This window comes from Rhipicephalus microplus, chromosome 8, assembly GCF_043290135.1.
Source record: "Rhipicephalus microplus isolate Deutch F79 chromosome 8, USDA_Rmic, whole genome shotgun sequence".
Taxonomy (NCBI): domain Eukaryota; kingdom Metazoa; phylum Arthropoda; class Arachnida; order Ixodida; family Ixodidae; genus Rhipicephalus; species Rhipicephalus microplus.
The window spans coordinates 94,311,929-94,331,450 of record NC_134707.1 but is presented as its reverse complement, the minus strand read 5'-3'; the positions used below and the strand labels follow the sequence as shown (position 1 = coordinate 94,331,450).

Genomic DNA, 19,522 nt, shown 5'->3' with positions numbered 1-19,522 from the left:
TAATTCCTTCGCCTTCTCGAAACTTCAAAAATACTTCTGAGATAATTCAGATAAGTATATTCACATGTGAATGATAGCCAAATAATGTTTTGTTACGACACCTTTGCCCCGACCAGCTATGATTCTAACTCTAGTAATACACACGCAAAGTCAAATTCGACCACTTTCGCACTCTATAGGCCAATCAACAGACCACACGAGTGCGCTGTCAGCACCTCATGAGCAGGAGTTGACTACGGCAGTTTATTTTTAAATGTCTCTGTTTTGAAACACCTTAACATTTTCCTTGTTTTTAAATATATTCTTTCGTGCGATTGTCATAGTACGGTCTGCCTTCGTCACACAGCCGCTCTTTAGCTCTGAGTTTATTTGCGCAACGTGGGCGTATAATCCCGATATGAGAAGTGGGAACCAAGGGTTGGCTTCAAGCCGACTGCAAGACTTATCAGCGTGATAGCAGTCATGGAAACCGCCACTTCGATAAAAAATTGACGTTGTTCTGCGTTCCAACAGGTGGATGTTGCCCTGATTCTGGAAACGCTGAAGGTGCATTCGCCATGCTCACTTCGACACAGCGGTGCACCGTAGTTGGTTTTTCGAATGAGTTAGACTGGAGACCACTGAGCTTTGTGGAGCCCCTTCCGTCGTATCGAGTATGCCAAGCCTGTGGACTAGTGCCCAGAGTGACAGCACTGTTGCCCTGTCTACACGTTTTCTGCAAGAGCTGCTTCGAACAGTGCCGCCTTGATTCCGGCCACTGCTGTCTTCTTGACGGTCAACCTGCCAGCACAGAAGATGTCGAATGGAGAGAGTTTCCAGTGAGAAACCTTCTCAAGCGCATGGTAAGCGAAGGGATGAACCCTCGGCTCGTATGGTAAACATTCAAGTATTGTGACTGAAAGAGCCAAACGAGGGAGTAGAAATAAAAACATTTGGGCTTTCCAGATGATACGAGGTTTACGTCGGCTTATATCATTTTGATTTTTTTGATATTGCGAGCTCAATTCTTAGCTTCCCTAAAGGTAGATTTTTGCGCAATACCAAGCTGCGGCGAAGCCATGTCACAAGGGTCAGAGATCTGGGCCTGTTGCATTTTGCAACTTTTTAATACATGCTTAGGCTGTAGTGTTCTCACTAAAGGGTTGCAAGATGAAGTCGGTGCGCAACAAAGACTTTTGCTACGCGTGGAAACAGCTTTGACATTTTATGTCTGAATTTATGCTCTGATAAAATGGCGGAGTTAACGAAACTTCCCCCCCCCCAAAAAAAAAAATAAGATAATTCTCTCAGAAATGCAACTTTTATTATACAGCAATAGATATGGCACCACGATGAAAGCATTGGCGCGGCATACGCAGTATTGTATTTCATTAAAGTGAGTAAGAATGAGGCCATGCAGAAAAAAGAATTTGGGTTTCGAGTATACGCACTGTGTAGGGCAGTTTTGTAGTGTGTGATAGCAGCGCCAGGAGAAGCATTATTGTTTCGTCGTATACGGCAAGGGAGACAGCAGCTCGTGTGCCTCTCCCTGCTTCAGGTGGACGAAAAATAAACGCTCTAATAAGGAATAAAGGTGCATGGGTGAAAACTATACTAAGCCGTTTAGGGTAGCTACCTCCCTCCATCTGTACAGTAGATGCTGCTTTACTGCCGGAAAAAAGTAGTCTTCTTGCTCTTTTTAACACAAATATATAGTGGGCAATGTCTTTCATCTGAGGTCTCTTATCTCTGAACTACTTACGGAAACAATTGAAAAAGAAAGATAAGGTATACGCGCGTAGCTTTTCTTTGCCAAGTACCGAACCGACACGTGGCGCTGCGCTGAGCATGAATCTTCCAAATTATCGTGTTAAAAAGCCATTGCATGCACGAAATTAGTGACTGTTTTGTGCTGCCACCATCTTTGCCATTGCAGTGAATGTCGAGTGTGTTCCGTTGTTGCTGCTTATTTTCGGGAATACGTCAAAGTTCCTGGTCGTAGATCTCAGACTGTCACTGTCGGCCGGTGCGTTGCTTGTGTTCAAGAACTCACGGTGAGAGCAAGGACTAAAGATAGGCGTTCGACTTCGAACCAAATCAAGGCATACTCCTTGGGGAGTCAGTTGTCCTGTTACAGAAGCATGCTAGTGCTCGAAACTACTTATAAAATATTCTAGAGACCCCAGGTCTTAGAAAAATTATTTCATTCGAAACAGCTAATGTAATGTCTATGCTGAATCTCTTGGCTATGAGAGAAGTGCTATAGGATGTGTGTAGATATGCATCTTTTTGTAAGTGTAGTAGTTGTGTGTACATCGTAGTTTACCAAAAATGTCAAAAACACTGACCTTTAGGGGGAAACTTATCAGCTGATGTAACGTCAGGACTGACGTAGGAGCACAGGCGTCGGCATTATTAAAAACGACACGTTACGGTGCAATGAACTGAATATGATAGGTAACTTGCGTTTGCTTCCGGCACTGGGGTCAAGAAACACTTCAATATAGTTTTAGAAATTATGGAAATAAAAATGCGATGTTTACTAGCCTAAAAACGTTGAATTTATCATATATATATATATATATATATATATATATATATATATATATATATATATATATATATATATATATATATATACATTGGGCTAACATTGCAGCCTATTTCACAATATCATCACATGATGCCTGTGTCATAGGAGTACAAGTGTGATATTTATTGCTCCGTATGGGTGGTATACACCAATCACTGCAACCATTTTACATTTGACTGACATTATGCCTGCATAATGTGTTCTTTCAAAGCAGTGTCAAGACCTGGCATGATTTTGTAGCAATATACATGACTTCCACCGAGAAAGTCCGGTCGAATTCCTGCTCGGCTCCTTACTTTTATACTTCACATTCATCCAGCCAACGCTGCCCATATGGCTTTTCTTAACGCGCTGGCATTTAATTTACCTATGTTCGTTCTTGACGTTCCTGTATAGCCCAGCCGCGGTGGTCTAGTGGCTAAGGTACTCGGCTGATGACCCGCAGGTCGCGGGTTCGATTCGCGGCTGCGGCGGCTGCATTTCCGATGGAGGCGGATATGTTGTAGGCCCGTGTACTCAGATTTGAGTGCACGTTAAAGAACCCCAGGTGGTCAAAATTTCCGGAGCCCTCCACTACGGCGTCTCTCATAATCAAATGGGGGTTTTGGGACGTTAAACCCCACAAATCAATCGATGACGTTCCTGTATAAATGAAAATGATCAGTCATCGGTGGGCACACCCGAATACCATAGATTGTTGTCTACGAGTATGTTACATGTCTATAGAGGAAAGCGTTGACGGCGTGCGTGACGTTTTCATTGTATTCGCGTCTTGATCCCACAGTCGTATTTGTAAAACCTGCACCTTCCCACTGTTTAATCAAAAAAAAGCCAGATGCGCCTGATCCAGCAATTCACACCCTCTATCTAACCCTTTCCTTTTTTCGCCCATTGCCTAGTCTTCGCGTGTGGTTTGCGGTCATGGGGAAGAAAGCCCCTCTTGCTGTGCCTCTAGACGGGAATGAGATAACGTAATTTTTGTTTGATTGTGTCCAAATCAGTGGGGCGGCGCCTTGCCTTCGTCGTGATCAAAATCTTGGTGGTCCCGCTGGCTTTGTAAGTAAAACGTTGCTTTCAGATAGCGCGTCGTTATTCGTGGCGCTACGCGGGACGCAAATGGAGACGCGTCACGTTGACGCCGCTGCATAAATAGCGCTGTGAGGTGGCGGCACCCATGCTTCGACCCATGAAGGAGGGGCGTGAAGGAACAAATCTGAAAGACTCGTAATAAGGGAGAGGGACACACGTCTATCGCATCTCCTGGCGAAAGTGCTAGGAAGCACGCGTGACGCAAGCAGCCCTACCCCTCATGCAATGCCGCATTACGACCACTCCTTGAACTAATGCGAACCGACGGGTCTCGTGTAAAAGCGCACGTTTGCACTGGCAATAAATGAAGTTAAGGAGGTACTGGTCAAAACCCTCTTCATCTTCTATAGCAATTTACAGCAAGCTAAGGAGGCAATCACAAAGGCACGAAGACGTGGGTGACTGCATAGATAGATTGATTGATTGATTGATTGATTGATTGATTGATTGATTGATTGTTTGATTGTTTGATTGATTGATGGATGGATGGATGGATGGATGGATCGAGTGATGGATGGATGGAGTGATTGACGGAGAGGTGGATGAATGGAGTGATTGAGAGGTGGATGGATAGAGTGATTGACGGAGAGGTGGATGGATGGAGTGATTGACGGAGAGGTGGATGAATGGAGTGATTGAAGGAGAGGTGGATGAATGGAGTGATTGACGGAAAGATGGATGGATGGAGTGATTGATGGAGAGATGGATGGATGGAGTGATTGATGGAGAGATGGATGGATGGAGTGATTGATGGAGAGATGGATAGATGGAGTGATTGATGGAGAGATGGATTGATTGTGAGATAGATAAATAGATACATAATCGTACAATGCAACACAAACGCTTTTCTAACGCGCTGCCTTGATATGGTGGCTAAATAGTGAAGTGAAGGAGCGCTACTGAATAGGGGGTAAGTTGGCTGTCGTTTTCTAGCCTGGACCCATGACAATTACCGCCGCCATGCGCACCAAGTGGCTAACAATGGGCCAAAAAGGCACCGTAACACACGCATTTACAAACGCTCCCTGCCTTCAACTGCACTCGCCGCCGCCTCCAGGCAGGGTGCTTGAAATGCATTTGTGCTGCGTTGGCACCACTGAGGACACCGCGTTAGAAGCGCGTTTCTGTTGCATTAGAGTCCGTGACGTACTGTTGTTAGAGATCTGGCCAGCCGCCACCGCAGCTGATTTCGTTTGCTCAAACCACGATTAAGAGTGGCACGTTCGCGGTGCGCGAATGCGCCACTCACGGGGCTCCTTTTAGGGACGAAGCTCCTTATAGCGGCACCCGTTCGCCCTCGTAGCTGTAGTAGTAAACGTAGTGTGTAATTAGTCTTGAATTTTGACTTCCAAGGTGGTGCCTGTCACAGATTTTCTCTGTGCGTTTTTGAACAAAAAAAATTCGCAGCGTGCGCGTTAACTAAAAGCCGAATTCTCATGTCCCTCATTCCCCCCTAGCAGCCAATGGCATGTACATTGAGCACTATCTGGCAAGAAAGGGTTGCTACGTTATACTCGCTGGGGATAACCTCCTCTGTTTAGAAAGGTTTAGCGAGTGTTGGGCCGCAGTGCCATGAATACAGTGAACTAGTATATACCATGAACTCGAGGTGCTTAAAGGTGGGAAGTAGACACGAAGCGCAAGCCGTAAGAAAGTGTGCGTGTGCCAGCTCTCGTTTGGTCCTTCGAATGTCTGCTGTATGGCGGTGCATATGCGGAGTATATGATGAACAGATGCGAGACGGTGGTACCTGGAGTGTTGAATACATGAACGAACGGACACACACAGATGCATGGACGGACTCACGAATGGCTGCACCGACGGATAGACGCATGGACGGACGCAGGGACGGATGCAAGGACAAACGCAGGGATGGATGCACAGATGGACGTGCGGACGCACGAACAGACGCACGCGTGGACAGGCGAGTGGACGCGCGGACGGTCACACTGATGGACGCATGGACGGACGGAAGCAAGAACGAATGGAAGGACGGATGCTTCGCTCCACTCTCCATCATTTACTCCGTGGATATGTTGCCATTTTTTTTATTTTGCGGGCTTTTTTGGTATACGTGAGACTTTCTTTATGGAAAATAATGTAACGGTAGGTTTCTGAGGACACCCTTGAGCTTTTAATTGAATTGGTCACCTAAAGGCAATATTCAGCAAATTAGTTACCTAGTTGCCATTAACAAATTTATATCTAGCAGACCAGAAATGGTGTGTAGTGCGCAAATGGCTGTAAATAATAGGCAATTAATTTCAGTCAGCTACCTTTAATGTTTATATTTTAACCCTTGGCTAATTATTACTGGAGCACTCGGCATATGCGCATTTAATTCTGGGAGCTCCAGTTAGGGCCGCCAGGGTCCATTTCAGCGAGTGTAGAACACTCCTTTTGCTTGTTGGCATGGCGTAGCCCGTTATCTAATCACGACCTGGGAGCTGACGAATGATTCTTCACAAGCTACTTGAAGACATCGAGTGTGCCACAACAAGACTCGCTTTGAGTGAAAGAAATTGTAAATTTAAAACCCCACTTCTCATCGTTAGACACGATATCTTTGAGAACTAACAGACAATGGTGCATAGAGAGGTATAGGTGGCGTTGCAAGAAGTAATTGCAAAGCAAATGCAAAGAAAAGAAAGTGGATGAAAAGATAACTTGCCATTTGCGTAACTCAAACGTGCAACTTTAAGATAGCGCGTCCTATGCTCTATGCCAGTGAGCAACGTGGTAGAGCATCGTGGAAGAGCATCGTTTCTTCTGTATTTTAATATGCACAACAAACGACGGGATTGTGTGGCGTCAAACCGCAAATGAAGAAGAAAACAGCTTGCATTAGTGATAAAATACAGAGGTGCCTCGGAGAGCACCCAAGTGAGAACCCAGCTCCATCCAGAATAGTTTTGTTATATCGTTTTTTAATGCTTATTTAAGACTATAGCAGTTCCCCACACCGCCTTCGGTGACAACTGACACCCTTGTCGTGATCTCACAACAGCTCTCGCTAGAATGACCACACTCGTGGCTGTTGTTTGAAGCAATCTGTAGTCGAGAATGTTCCCACTTTCTCGAGTTTTCTCAAGAAGGTTTCATAGATAATTTTGGCAATAAATTACACTGTTCTCGGCTTTACTGTTCGGTACGTGCGAGAGTGAGCAGTTCTTTCAGCCACGAGTCCAACCTTGCAGCTGTCAGTGCTGGATCAGAGAAGCTCGTGTTAAACACTTGTCATCTAAACATCCGGTTTAAATTTTCTTTTGTACACACAAAAAGAATGTCACAGCTAAACGTCCTATGTTGTGTTAAACAGTATTGCAGTGTTACGGAGCGTATACGTACGCTTGGTGCTGTCGAGCAGCGAGTATGATTGAAACACATCGTAAGGTTGTCTGAAGCATCGTACACTTCTGAAGCGTCCTACGTACCTGCTTTTATGCGAGGAAGATCTGGATGCTCCGAGACGTTTTGCTACTCTATCTTTTGAGGATCGTGAATACATTCTTTTGTTGGGGGTTCGACTCTTTTTGCGTAACTAGTTTCGGAAACGCTAAACGGCAGTCGCCTTTGCAGCTTTTCCCACAAGATATTACTTTTGCCCAATATACCTGATTAGTGTTATTATGGCGCTTTTATAGTGAACACTCCAGTAGTGTTTCTCCCGATGCCTGACCGTTTGTGAATGTGGCCTCAAAAGGCTTGCACACGAATATTCGGCAGTTTCATGGCATGACGAATTCCGGAGGTTCCATTCTTACGGTAGCTATTAGCGCGAAATACACTCGAGAGACGAACAAGCTTTGCCCTTGTTCATCTCTCGTGTTTGGTTCGCGTAAAAGCTACCGTAAGAATAAACCAACACGCCCATAAAGTCACTCTACTGAGGTTCTATTCTAAGGAGCAGTTTGCACTGCACTGCTCACAGTTCACAATTCGATAGATTTGTGTTGAATCTTCGGGCGCATGAAGTACGCAGATAGCATTATCGCTATTGAGATGTTTGAGTGCGCCACTATGCAAGGAGGGCACGCAGTTGCTAGCAGATAAACTGTTTAAAAGTAACATGGTTAATTACGTGTCTGCATATAAGAGACTGGTGCACTAAAGCCATCTTGTTTTTATCAGACAATGGCTTCGTTCCTGCCCCTCCCCGAAAGCTTACCGACACTATTCCGCATTTTTAGAAGATTGGAGGAACTGGAAGCTGTCTGCAGCTCACGTGTTCAGCTCATCTTCAACCAAGTGTCAGCATCACATGATTATGACAAATGACGCGTTGGTACCATCGCGAATTCGGGCTACCTTAGACGCCATGATTACATCAACCCATGGCGGGAAATGTTTGGCTTCCTGAAAGTTTACGCCTTAGATAAGCTGTAGGTAACTCTTCCACTTCCACGAGACACCTGAAGCTTTGCCTTTAAATATATAAGGCAACCTGAGCGTGACTGTTTTTGGATCTGTTAGTAATTTTTTTGTATTTTATTGCTCACTCTTTGTATAACATGTTAATCCGGAGTTCGGCGTGGACTTCAGCCGCTACATACCACTGGCTATTGTGATCTAGGTTTTCTGCCAGTGATGGTTACGAAAAACTCGGCAGCTGTCCTCGCCCCCAGCAGCTCGAAGCAACCATGCGGATCGTATTTTCTATAGCTTGCGATGAAAAACGTTTCTGCGTAAAAGATATTTTTGCCAAAAAACTGTTGAAGAATTGCCGAATAAGCGCGAAAAGATTGGCAGAAACCTACCTGACATTTCATAGTCTTCTACGCCTCTGCCCGCCTGCGCACGTTTGTTTATTTTTTATATGAGAAGAATCACTGCTTTCCTTCAATTTACTTTCCACATTATCCTTATTTCTCTGATTACCACTGCTTTCTTTAGGTTAAGGATAATTCCAATTTGTCAATATGACTATGGTAGATACTAATGAAGAATAAGATATATTCAGCTACTGTCAATTCATCTTGCCTAAATACTATACCTGTATCTTTGTTTACACTAGCTTATGAGCGCAAAAAGTACAGAGCTTCTAAAAAAGACACAAACACACAGCGCTGATTGTGCCTTTTCAATAAGTTCCATCTTTTTTGCGCTCATAAATCAGTCCCAATATTCATGAACTAACTCGCCAAAGCAACAGTTTTAACTGTATCTTCGGCTCTACTTACAAAAACATGCGATGACACATCAACCATGCTTTCTTTTTCATTTGCTTCAAGTGAAATGAACAGTGGTGTAAATTCTCAGCACGTAACAATGTTAACCTCCAGGACGTAGAAACTACCAGCCTTTGAAGAGACGTAAAAAAATATCTGAAGTAATTTGTTTCTCTCTCTTGCAGGTGAAATGCTGGAACGAAGACCGTGGTTGCGACGTTGTTTTGCCTGCATCGGAACTCAACAAACACTTTTGCAAAGATTGTGACCACCACTCCACTTCCTGTCCTAGATGTTCGATGGTCGTACGCTGTAATAGTGTGTGTGCCCACATGCAGAGCGAGTGCATGGATCACGCGATGTCGGCGCCAGCGGCGAGTCCTCAACTGAACTCATCTAGCCAGCATGCGACAATGATGGCTTTGAATGCAAACATGTGCACACGTGTAGGTCAAATCAAAGACACTTTAGACCACCTTACCCAGGAAAATATCACCCAAAGTAACTGCCTTAATGAGATTTCGCAGTACATGAACACGATGAAAGAAACACTTAAAGAAATATCACATAGAACTAGAGATTTGGGCAGTGTTGTGTCTGCCTCAGATGTATTACATAGCACAGTAACACTGAATCACCATGGCCAAATGTTACAAGAGCTTTCAGGAACAATAGGCAATTCACACGAAGCACTGAAAGATCTTTTATATGGCACGAAGCGATGTGTTGAAGAGCTGAAAGAAGACACAGCAACCACCTTGAGAGTGGATTTAAAAGAAATTGTTTGTGGTGAGGGGAGCGTGCTGAGGGAAGCAATGAGAAGAGATCTTGAGAATGTCAAAAAGGCAGCCTCCAGCAACTGCGCAGAAACTGTTGCCGCAATCCTTGAAGTGAAGGAGTGCGAGAACAAAGCCGGTTCGATTGTGAAAAATAAAGAAAAAATCTCAGCCTTAAGCTCAATTACACTAAAACGACACGAGTTCTCTGTAGAAGGCCTGAACACATTTAAAGGCAGAGCACTTGCAAATGGGTTTTGTGCATATGAGAAGAAAAAAGTGTACACATCGGGTTATCTCTTGTCACCAGGCATATATTTCAAACGAGACGGACAACATGTTTTGATGTGTCCGCACATCAGGCTGCACAAAGGAATCATAGACAGTGTTCTTCAATGGCCCTTTGAGGAGAACTTTAGGCTGACCATCAAACATCCATCACAAAGCAAGGAGTGTCAGAGACTGGTGGTCGCTACTAATATTAAGGAATATGCGAGACCTGATACAGAGCGAAATGTTGGAGCATATTGTACTGCCCGCTCATTTCGCTTGGATGAACTGGAACGTGAAGGGTACATCGCGGACGACAAGCTTCAGGTAGTTTGGGAGCTTGTTTGAAAAACAATTCAAACTGAGAACTCGATTAGGTTAACTTGAAGAAACGATCTTGTGGCTCAGTCTGCAATAGCACTGCTGCCCCAAACACATCCAATCCAAGTGAATTAGTTTCCAGCTGAGGTGTGCTTGCGGTACTAAGGACACTTAAGTATTCGTGCTACGTCTTTGTTGGTGTAAAATACAGCATGTTTTAGTTACTAATTTTCATTATCAATGTGTTTGAATCAAACACTTGAGCACTAGCTTCACACGGTATTGTAATCGTTTCGCGAAAACATCGGCACTGGTGTCGTTGGTTGTGGGCGCAAGATTGTCAAAGGTGCAAAATAAAGGGAATAAGAAATTTTCGCTCGAGTAGTAATGCTTGAAGTGACTTCAAAAAGAAAATTATCTGTGTATGCCTTGTAGTGAAAGAAACGTTAATAAAGCACGGCATATTGCGAGGCAGATGTGCACCGCGCCAGGTTTTGAAACATGTGAATGATTAAAGAGCGAATGTTTTAGAGATACTCCCACAGAAAGGTACTCACTCATTTTACTATACTTAACCATGATTATAGGCGAAAACATAAAACACAAGCAGCCACCCACAACGAGTGAGAGGTCTATTGTTGTAGAAATCTGAGAAGTTAGCCGAAAATTAATTTCATGACGTGCTACTTAAGATTAGAAAAAAAGAAAAGTACTAAAAACAGTAGAGGAGAGGTGTGGTTGATGATAAGCTTGGTGATGAGTCAAAAGCTTGAATGCTCTAAAAATATCGGGGCTCTTTTTTGTGCTCTTTCTCACGCAAAAACTTGTTAAAAGCTTTGAAATTATGCGGTGATCATGACTTCAGGGATCAAAAAAAACTTTGTAAAAATACTATAGTTGTACGTGTTAGAAATGCCCCTTCATCTACACTTTATCATGGTGCTGCATGACTACATCTGATTGGTGAAATAGCCTGACGCAACTTGCTGCAAACGACGCGCATATAAGGTGCCGTAACCAGAGGGAAGTCAAAATGAAGTGCACCAAATGGTAGCGACCATGTCTCATCTAAGTTTGCAAATTTCCCTAACAAGTATACACTTGGGGCTGTGACACCTTACATGTAAACAGTGCTATGGTTGACACTTTGGTAAACAGAAATGTGGGACCTTTGCGAACGTGAGTCGCTCACTTCCCATGCTACGCACTTCTTTGGGTTTTGTTTTAAGGGAACTGCCACGCTTTTTTTTCTTTCACATGCACATTGCATGCGGTGATGTCACAAATCTCTCAGTGTGTGCAGGGTTGAGTACCAACAGTGATTTTTGTTTTTGCGAAGCGGTCATAAATGTCAAAACAATTTATTTTTGCTATTTTACTGCATTATGCTATTTATAATACTCTAACAACAATATGAGAACAGCAGTGACCTTGATGAGTAGTTTCTCATTTGAGTTTGAGTAGTTTCTTCATTACTTTATATTAACTGCATACCGAAGGCGCTCTAATTTCTAAAAGCCTGTCACAACGTTCAACGGGCTTTAAACAACTTTGCGTATTCAGGCTCTTAATAAAAAGGGCAATGACAGTGTTCAATCTTCTCGAAAATGTTCACTGGAGTGTCATATATGGGCACGACATCAAATTATCAGCAGCATCAGCGCCTACGTTGAATCATTTCATGATGCAAACCAATCGTAAGTGATCACATATAAGCCCATACTTGAAACATCTTAAGACCACCTTGAGAAAAATACAGCTGAGTATTACCAATGCCCAGGTGAATTATTTACACGAAGCCAAACATAATGCCATAAAAATGTCCTGCAGACCAGTGAACAATATATTTAGGCTCAAGGAACTATGAAGAATTTGCATAAAACCTTCCCTTTTTTTATACAAGCGGGATGATACCTTTCCTTAATTTCAGCACTATTGCCCTTTTCGACATCTATATACATCTGTATTACTAAATGAAGTGACAAGCAGCTGTGTGGCTACTAGTATCCGCTCCCAAATAGGCCTTACGAGAATATCGCGCTGAATTGCTATACAGTTGAAGCGAGGCAAAGGTATATCGTTGGCTACCTTAGTGGTGGTGCAGTTGAAAATTTTTCTTCGCTTAAAAGAAAAACTAATCTAAATTTTCTGTTTATTTTACCAACAAAGCATACTACACAACGCTATAAAAGCCACATATTTACAATAAATGCTTCACTTCATAAATAAAGCTGCAATAATAGTCACAATGCTATCTTTCCTACTTTTGTCAAAATATGTCACTTTTCGTGCGTCATTCGCTTGTGAAGTATTTAAGTCATTAAATATAGGAATCTATAAAAGACATGGTGTGAACATAGTACTCGCGATAAAATCAGTGACTTTTTATTAAAAACGCTATACAAGCAGCATATTGCTATTTTTCGTAAAGGCCAAAAAAAAACGTTATAAAGAGCTAAAACAAAAAAATGAATAATCAATAGTAGGAAAGAATGACCCATTCCTTCAGATTGAGGAAAAAGTGTTTCCAAGTCATGGCTCACAAATTGAATAGTATACCAATCAGTTATTTCTACTCAGTTTCCCTTTTGGTACCTAAATCTACCTCTCTCTTTCTGAGTGTGTGTTTAAATGGCCGTGATGGTGATGGGGCCGTAAGCGTCGTAGACAGGAAATGGTGGTGGTACCCTACCATTAACGGTTGCGAAAACTAAAGGATGAGAAGAACAAAAAAAAGCTAGAAAAGAAGTGAAAGAGCGAGAGGGCAGTGTTTTTCCTAAACAAGGAGGGCTCTTAAAAGATTACGTAATTCGGTCGTAATCATCGCGAGAACTCCGATGAGCACAGTCCTTTACTTTTGAAGTCCTGTAAAGTAAGGTATAGTTGTTAGCAGATATCTAAGTTCTCAACAACTTTCATTAAGAATTATTCAGCCGAAATGTGCACCACTGCGAGCTGTAATCACGGGTGGGTGGAAAATGCGTTATCGGTAAAAGCACGAACCTTTTTGATACAGAAGAAGCGGCAGATATGAACTAACGGAAAGCCGCATAGAGGCGCTATCAACGCGACAGCATCAACGAAAACCACCACTATGTAGGAATGTTGACGGCGTTCCAAAATTTGTGCGGTAGGCGTGGCTCTGACAGCGAGAGCAGTTGGGAACAGCATTCACCATGCCTACTGTTATGTCCGGAGTTTTCGTCCGAAAGAAGAACGGTACCCTACGCCTCTTCGGAGACTACCGGAGCACTGTCAACCTGGCGACAAAAGCATCTTCCTACCCACTGCCGACACCGGAAGAGGTTTTTAGCACGCTTCGTGGTGGAAAAATCTTCAGCACCTTGGACTTGACACAAGCCTACCAGCAGCTGAAGGTGAGCGAATCAACGTCTGAACTGCTCACAATAAACACTACTAAGGGTCTTTACAAAGTTAAAAGGCTACCATTCGGAATATCTGCAGCACCAGCAATCTTCCAGAAATTTATGGAGTCTACACTTAGCGGGATCCCAGGTGTTTGCGTCTACTTCGACGATGTTATTGTCGGTGGCGCCTCCAATGAAGAGCACACAGAACGCTTGGAGCTCATTTTTGAAAGGCTAGCAAATGCTAATTTGCGCATCAGTAAAGAAAAATTTGTTTTTGCGGTGCCTGAAGTGATGTTTCTTGGACATCAAATTGACGCGCAGGGTATTCATCCCACTGAAGACAAAGTGCGTGCAATCAAGCACGAGCGCCTAGTTACAAGCAAGAACTGCAGTCGTTTTTGGGGCTATTGACGTTCTACGACCGGTTCTTAGAACATCGAGCTACAGTGGCCAACGATCTATATCAGCTCCTGCAGAAAGAAGTCCCATGGACTTGGTCGTCACGCCACCAACAGTCATTTGTTGCCCTTAATCAACTACTTCGCAAGTCTACTGTTCTGCGACACTACGATGAAAGGAGACCCCTACTGCTAGCCTGTGACGCATCACCATACGGAGTGGGAGCAGTCCTCTCCCAAGTTGACGACCAGGGACGGGAAGCCCCGATCGCTTTTGCTTCGCGCACCCTATCGCAGGCAGAGAAGAATTATTCCCAGCTAGATAAAGAGGGACTTGCCATCGTCTACGCAGCAGATCACTTTCGGCAGTACATTACCGGCAGGAAAGTGACTTTCATAACAGATCACCGGTCCTTATTGGGTATTATGGGTCCCCAGAAGCCAATGCCACAGACATTGTCGCCGCGAATGACACGATGGTGCATCAAGATGTCGGCGTACGATTACGAACTCGTACATCGCACGGGGAAGAAACACCAGAACGCCGACGCACTAAGCCGCCTGCCGCTAGACACCACAATAGATGAACCACCCCCACCGGGTGATATACTCATGTTCGAGGCGCTGCCGAACCCTCCGCTAACAGCTGACACGGTAGAAGCATCAACGCAGGAGTGCACTGTCTTGAAGGAAGTCTACGCAGCTATACAAGAAGGCAACGTGCAGAAGCTAAAGGGTGAACATTTCAACGCTTACCGCAAGCGAGCTGCGGAGTTGAGCACTCATCGCGGTTGCGTCACCTTGGGATCAAGAGTTGTAATTCCAGCGGCACTTCGCGAACAGGCCATGTCGCTTGTCCACGCAGGTCATCGAGGCATTGTTGCCATGAAAAAGTGCGCCAGAAGTTATATGTGGGGGCCTGGTATCGACCATGATATAGAATTAACAGTTCACGATTGCCAGCCTTACCAATGCAACCACAGAAGCCCGCCAAGAGCCCCTATTCCTGAATGGGAAAGACCACACACGCCTTGGCACACCCTGCACATTGATTTTGCTGGACCTATCGAAGGATGTTCGTTCCTGGTGATTGTAGACGCGTACACCAAGTGGCTGGAGTTAAAACATATTGCTACAACGACATCAGCAGCACTTATCGGCACTCTGCGGTCGTTGTTTGCAACGTTCGGCCACCGCCTCCATCCGAATAGAAATAAACTTGTTTTTAACCGTTCGAGGCTGTCTGAGCTTTTTGGACTACCGCGACCAACGCGTACGTCTATGGGCTGACAACAACCCCGGACATAACACCTACTTTGGGGCATCGGTACACCTTGATCAATTTTCCCGACAAGCTGGATCTTTTCTTTGTATCGTGCCTAGACACCGTTTGCACTGCGACGCCTAAGTAAAAGCAAGATATTACGAGCGATACGATCAAAAGCGCTTGGCACGCCCACATTAACCACCATTATCACTATACGAAAACTAGAGCAGAGATGGAGATAACGCACTATAGGGGGATCACGCAGTGCTGCCAAACCGGATGTGCTGGCCGGTCAATGGTGATGACTGGACGGTGAACACTATACTGTTTCTAATGCTTGAAACATGCGCTCCACTGTTTGCGTTTCATTTGATGCCGATAGTACATGAATATACTAGGGTGCAGATATGACATTTTTGCCTGGTTGCTGCTAAATGTATTCGGAACATATATACGCAAGGAACTGGCTCTCTTGATTGTTCTACGCCAGATGGCGTTAGCCACATTAAACGAGGATGCTTTCGCGCTGCGTAACATCGGCGAACCATGGTTGGCGCTAACCGCGGTTCAACGTGGGCAACCGTGATAGGTCGTAATCGCGCTTGCTTTGCCTGTGTAACATGGCCATAAGTGAGCATCACAATAAGATGCGCGAGGGAACAGATGGGCACCTCGCACATAACTATCGAAATTGCGGGTGCGAACTTTTTTTCAATACCACCATGGTGTTATATTGGAACTTGGACTTTAAATCTAAACAACATGTTGAGGCCGGTGAGATGAAAACGAGTGATTTAATTGTGGTTAGGTGCTCTTTCGATTTACTTGACAAGAAAGGAACTGCACATTTTGGAGGGTGCGCATGAGATAGTCACTTGTGGCGCACCTTGACACTTTCAGACGCTATTTGCGTGATGTCTAACTATGTATTCACCTAGATCCGGGCCAGCGCGTATGCTTTGGACACGTGTTGGCGCGAATGAGCATAGTAATACCATGATCTTCTTCGATTGATCTGTTTTTGTTTTCATGCTTTTTTCTACAGGCTGCACCTATATATTCGATGTCGCCAATTAATAAAATTTCAATCGAAAGTAGCATATTTTCTGTGTCCTTCGCACGTCTTTCGTTCGTGCCTTTAGCGGTTCAATGAGTTATAGATAACTGCGAGTGGCGTAGGAGTACAGCGAATACTTCTAGTGGCATTATACTACAGCCAATATGATTTACCTTTCCAACTGATCAACTTTTGCGATGCAAAAGTTTACATTATATAACTTAAGCTCACTGGCAAGAGTGACGCGAAAAAATGCTAAACAAAAGCATCGAGTCTCATGCTGCGGCGAGTGCACCAGCTAGTTGGAGAGTTTGTCTGGTGTCAATGTTTTCTGGAGCACCAATTATTGCCACATGCGTGAAGAGTGAAGTACGTTTGCTTTGTTAAATGCGAAGCATTTCTTAGCGAACTTCGGCGACTTTGAGCGTATCTATCTAGCCGCTTCCGTTTGGGTGCTCTCATGCTCAACTTCTTTACTCGGCGTGAACCAAAGTTAGCTGAGAGGGTAAGGTGGCCTGACGAATATGACGCACTGGTCAGGACATGAATAATGTCACAATCCCATCGCGTACGTCGTCAAACACTTCCAGCCAGACAGTAACACATACTACTGGTGGGTATGTGTCGCTGGTATGCGGGTATGTGCCACAGGCGATTGACACTAAGTATCTACCCAGTATCTACCCAACACGCACGGCAATTTTTACACGCAAGCGTTAAGAAGTACCCGACATCGGTAGCATTAACCTGACGAACGCAAAGAATAAACGTCAGTGTTAAGAAATACCTGACATAGGTAGCGTTTAGCCCTCGACAAATGCACATAATAAATGTCAGGGTTACAGCAAGAATCCAACCCAAGCATTCTGCTAGCAGCGAAGCATCCTACCACAGAGCTTTGTCAGGTCTCGGAACTACTTTTCAAATAGACGCTAATCTTCGTAAAACATGAATAGTGGTTGCAGTGCTGCCTACCTAACTTTATAAACATTACATATGTACACCTTTTATACAGCCATCCCTTCGGGTTAATGTCAATTGTGGCTAGGGGCCAAGCGCTGAAGTTGATTTATGTAGCATTGTTCAGGGCCAGCATCTTCCCGAGCATCAGCGCTTCATGTCAGCTTCTGGTGTTGCTAACACTGATGTTATAGTTGACATCATTGCGCAAGTGCAAAACACTGGTTATATAAACATCTTTAATTCTTCAATATATGTCTGTGCGTGCAACATTTGTGAATATATTTAGCGTCATTTCATGACGTGTCGCTCAATATAAAATGGCAACACGGTCACCTTCCCTCCGCATGCTTCGCATAACGTCGATTCCCACGTACGTGGGATCTGCCGAATTTATTCTTCATACTTCCCGCCACAGCTAGTACTCTAGTGGTTATAGTGCTCGAATGCTGACTTGCAGGTCATGAGATCCGAACCCAGCCGTGGTGGTCACATTTCTGATGGAGTTGCGTGCAGCGAAATCATCGTCATTGTTCGTCGTGAACTGACGTATGTTGTGCAACCAAGTGCGCCTCACAATGACAATCAGTATGTCTGCATCACAGTGAAAAAGAACAAACTCATGTCTACTCTCATGGGCGTTTATATATCGCCGTCGAATAATCTTGATATCAGGAGATTAGCGGATATTTTGAGAGTGTGTCCTGCACCGTGGGTCATCATAGGTGATTTCAATGCGCACCATCACGCATGGGGAAGTACGCGGACAAATGCAAGAGGACGCAGGTTAGCAAACATCGCCTACAACTATGGTCTTACTCTACTGAACGACGGTAGCCCCACTTTTCCTGGAGAGGTGGCATACGGCAGCTGGCTAGACCTTGCTTCTGTCTCCGATTCCCTCGCGACATACGTCAAGTGGTTTCCAGATGTTGAGACACGAGGAAGTGATCACATTCCAATCTACCTTAACATCAAACGCTTGTCTAGTTGTTGTCTATGGTCGACCATTCGAGCAGTCCAGTGGACGAACTTCAAATTTGACATAGAAGATGCTTGCAGCGATGACTTACAAGCTGGCTTAGAGCAAACAATTAATAGCACACTGCAACGCACCACTCACACGGTGATGATATCTTGCGCACGAATTGACTTTGACGTAGAGTTGGAGTGACTCCGAACACTTCGAAGCCGGGCGGAGCGTCGGTATGGGCGCACAAAATCAATTCACGATCTTAGGGCAGCCAGGAGGATGCAAAAGAAGATTCGGCGTCGCATAGATAGATTAGCGTCAGAATGATGGACAACGTTTTGCCAGTCACTAGACCCTCGCAAGCCACTCTCACACTTTTGTGAAACGGTGCAAGGTATGCGTCACCCTACGGAACAGCGTTTCCCATTCAAAGCGCTCGCGCTATTTCAAGGTAGGCAGGACATCAATGCCGCAGAAGATTTCTGTGCGCAGATCGCCAACCAAGCCACTCATCCAGATTATCCAGTGAGAGGTGACATCACCAGTTTCCGTGATTATCCCATGGACCTCCCTTTTACATTAGAGGAGCTCGAGGCGGCACTAGCTCTCTGCAGGCGTTCAACTTCTCCGGGCCCAGATGGTATTCCGTACCGAGCACTGTGCAACCTTGGGGAAGGTGCAAGGAGAGAACTGTTGAGCCTTTACAACATCTCGTGGCAGGATGGCGATGTTCCTGTCGACTGAAAAGTAAGCCGCTTCTTACCCATCTTGAAGCAGGGGAAATCCCCACTCGAACTTGCCTCATACCACCGAATAGCACTGGCCAGCCGCGTAGGGTAGATAATGGAACCGATGATACTAGGTCACCTGGAGTGGTATCTTGAATACTACAAGGTTTTTTTAATTCTATGACTGGTTGCCGATGCGACCACTCTTCCATTGACAGTATCTTGATCTAGTTTCGTACGTTCAGTGCGAAACATCCCGTAAGCAACTATCTACAGCTTTGTTTCTAGATGTGGAAGGCGCGAATGATCATGTACTACATGAAGACATTTTGGGTGCTCTTGTGGTCGTTGGTCTTGGTTGTCGAGTCTTTCGGTGGTTTCGGTTTACCTGGCAGCAAGGTCAATTGTGTTAACAGAAGATGGCCCAATTACGCGACGCTATACTTACAGGGGTGTTCCTCACGGCAGAGTTCTTAGCCCGACGATATTCAATCTTGCACTAATTGGCCTAGCTGAATACCTGCCAAGTACCATTAAAATCTCAATATACGCAGACGACATATGTATCTAGA

The 19,522-nt window shown here is 44.6% G+C and overlaps 1 long non-coding RNA gene across 1 annotated transcript; it reads left to right on the top strand.

Moving 5' to 3' along the window:
* The first annotated feature begins 347 nt into the window (after positions 1-347).
* Positions 348-9,800, top strand: LOC142769255 (uncharacterized). The gene is made up of 2 exons (XR_012885733.1): positions 348-842; positions 9,015-9,800. It is a non-coding gene; the product is annotated as an uncharacterized LOC142769255 (long non-coding RNA).
* Positions 9,801-19,522: the final 9,722 nt, after the last annotated feature.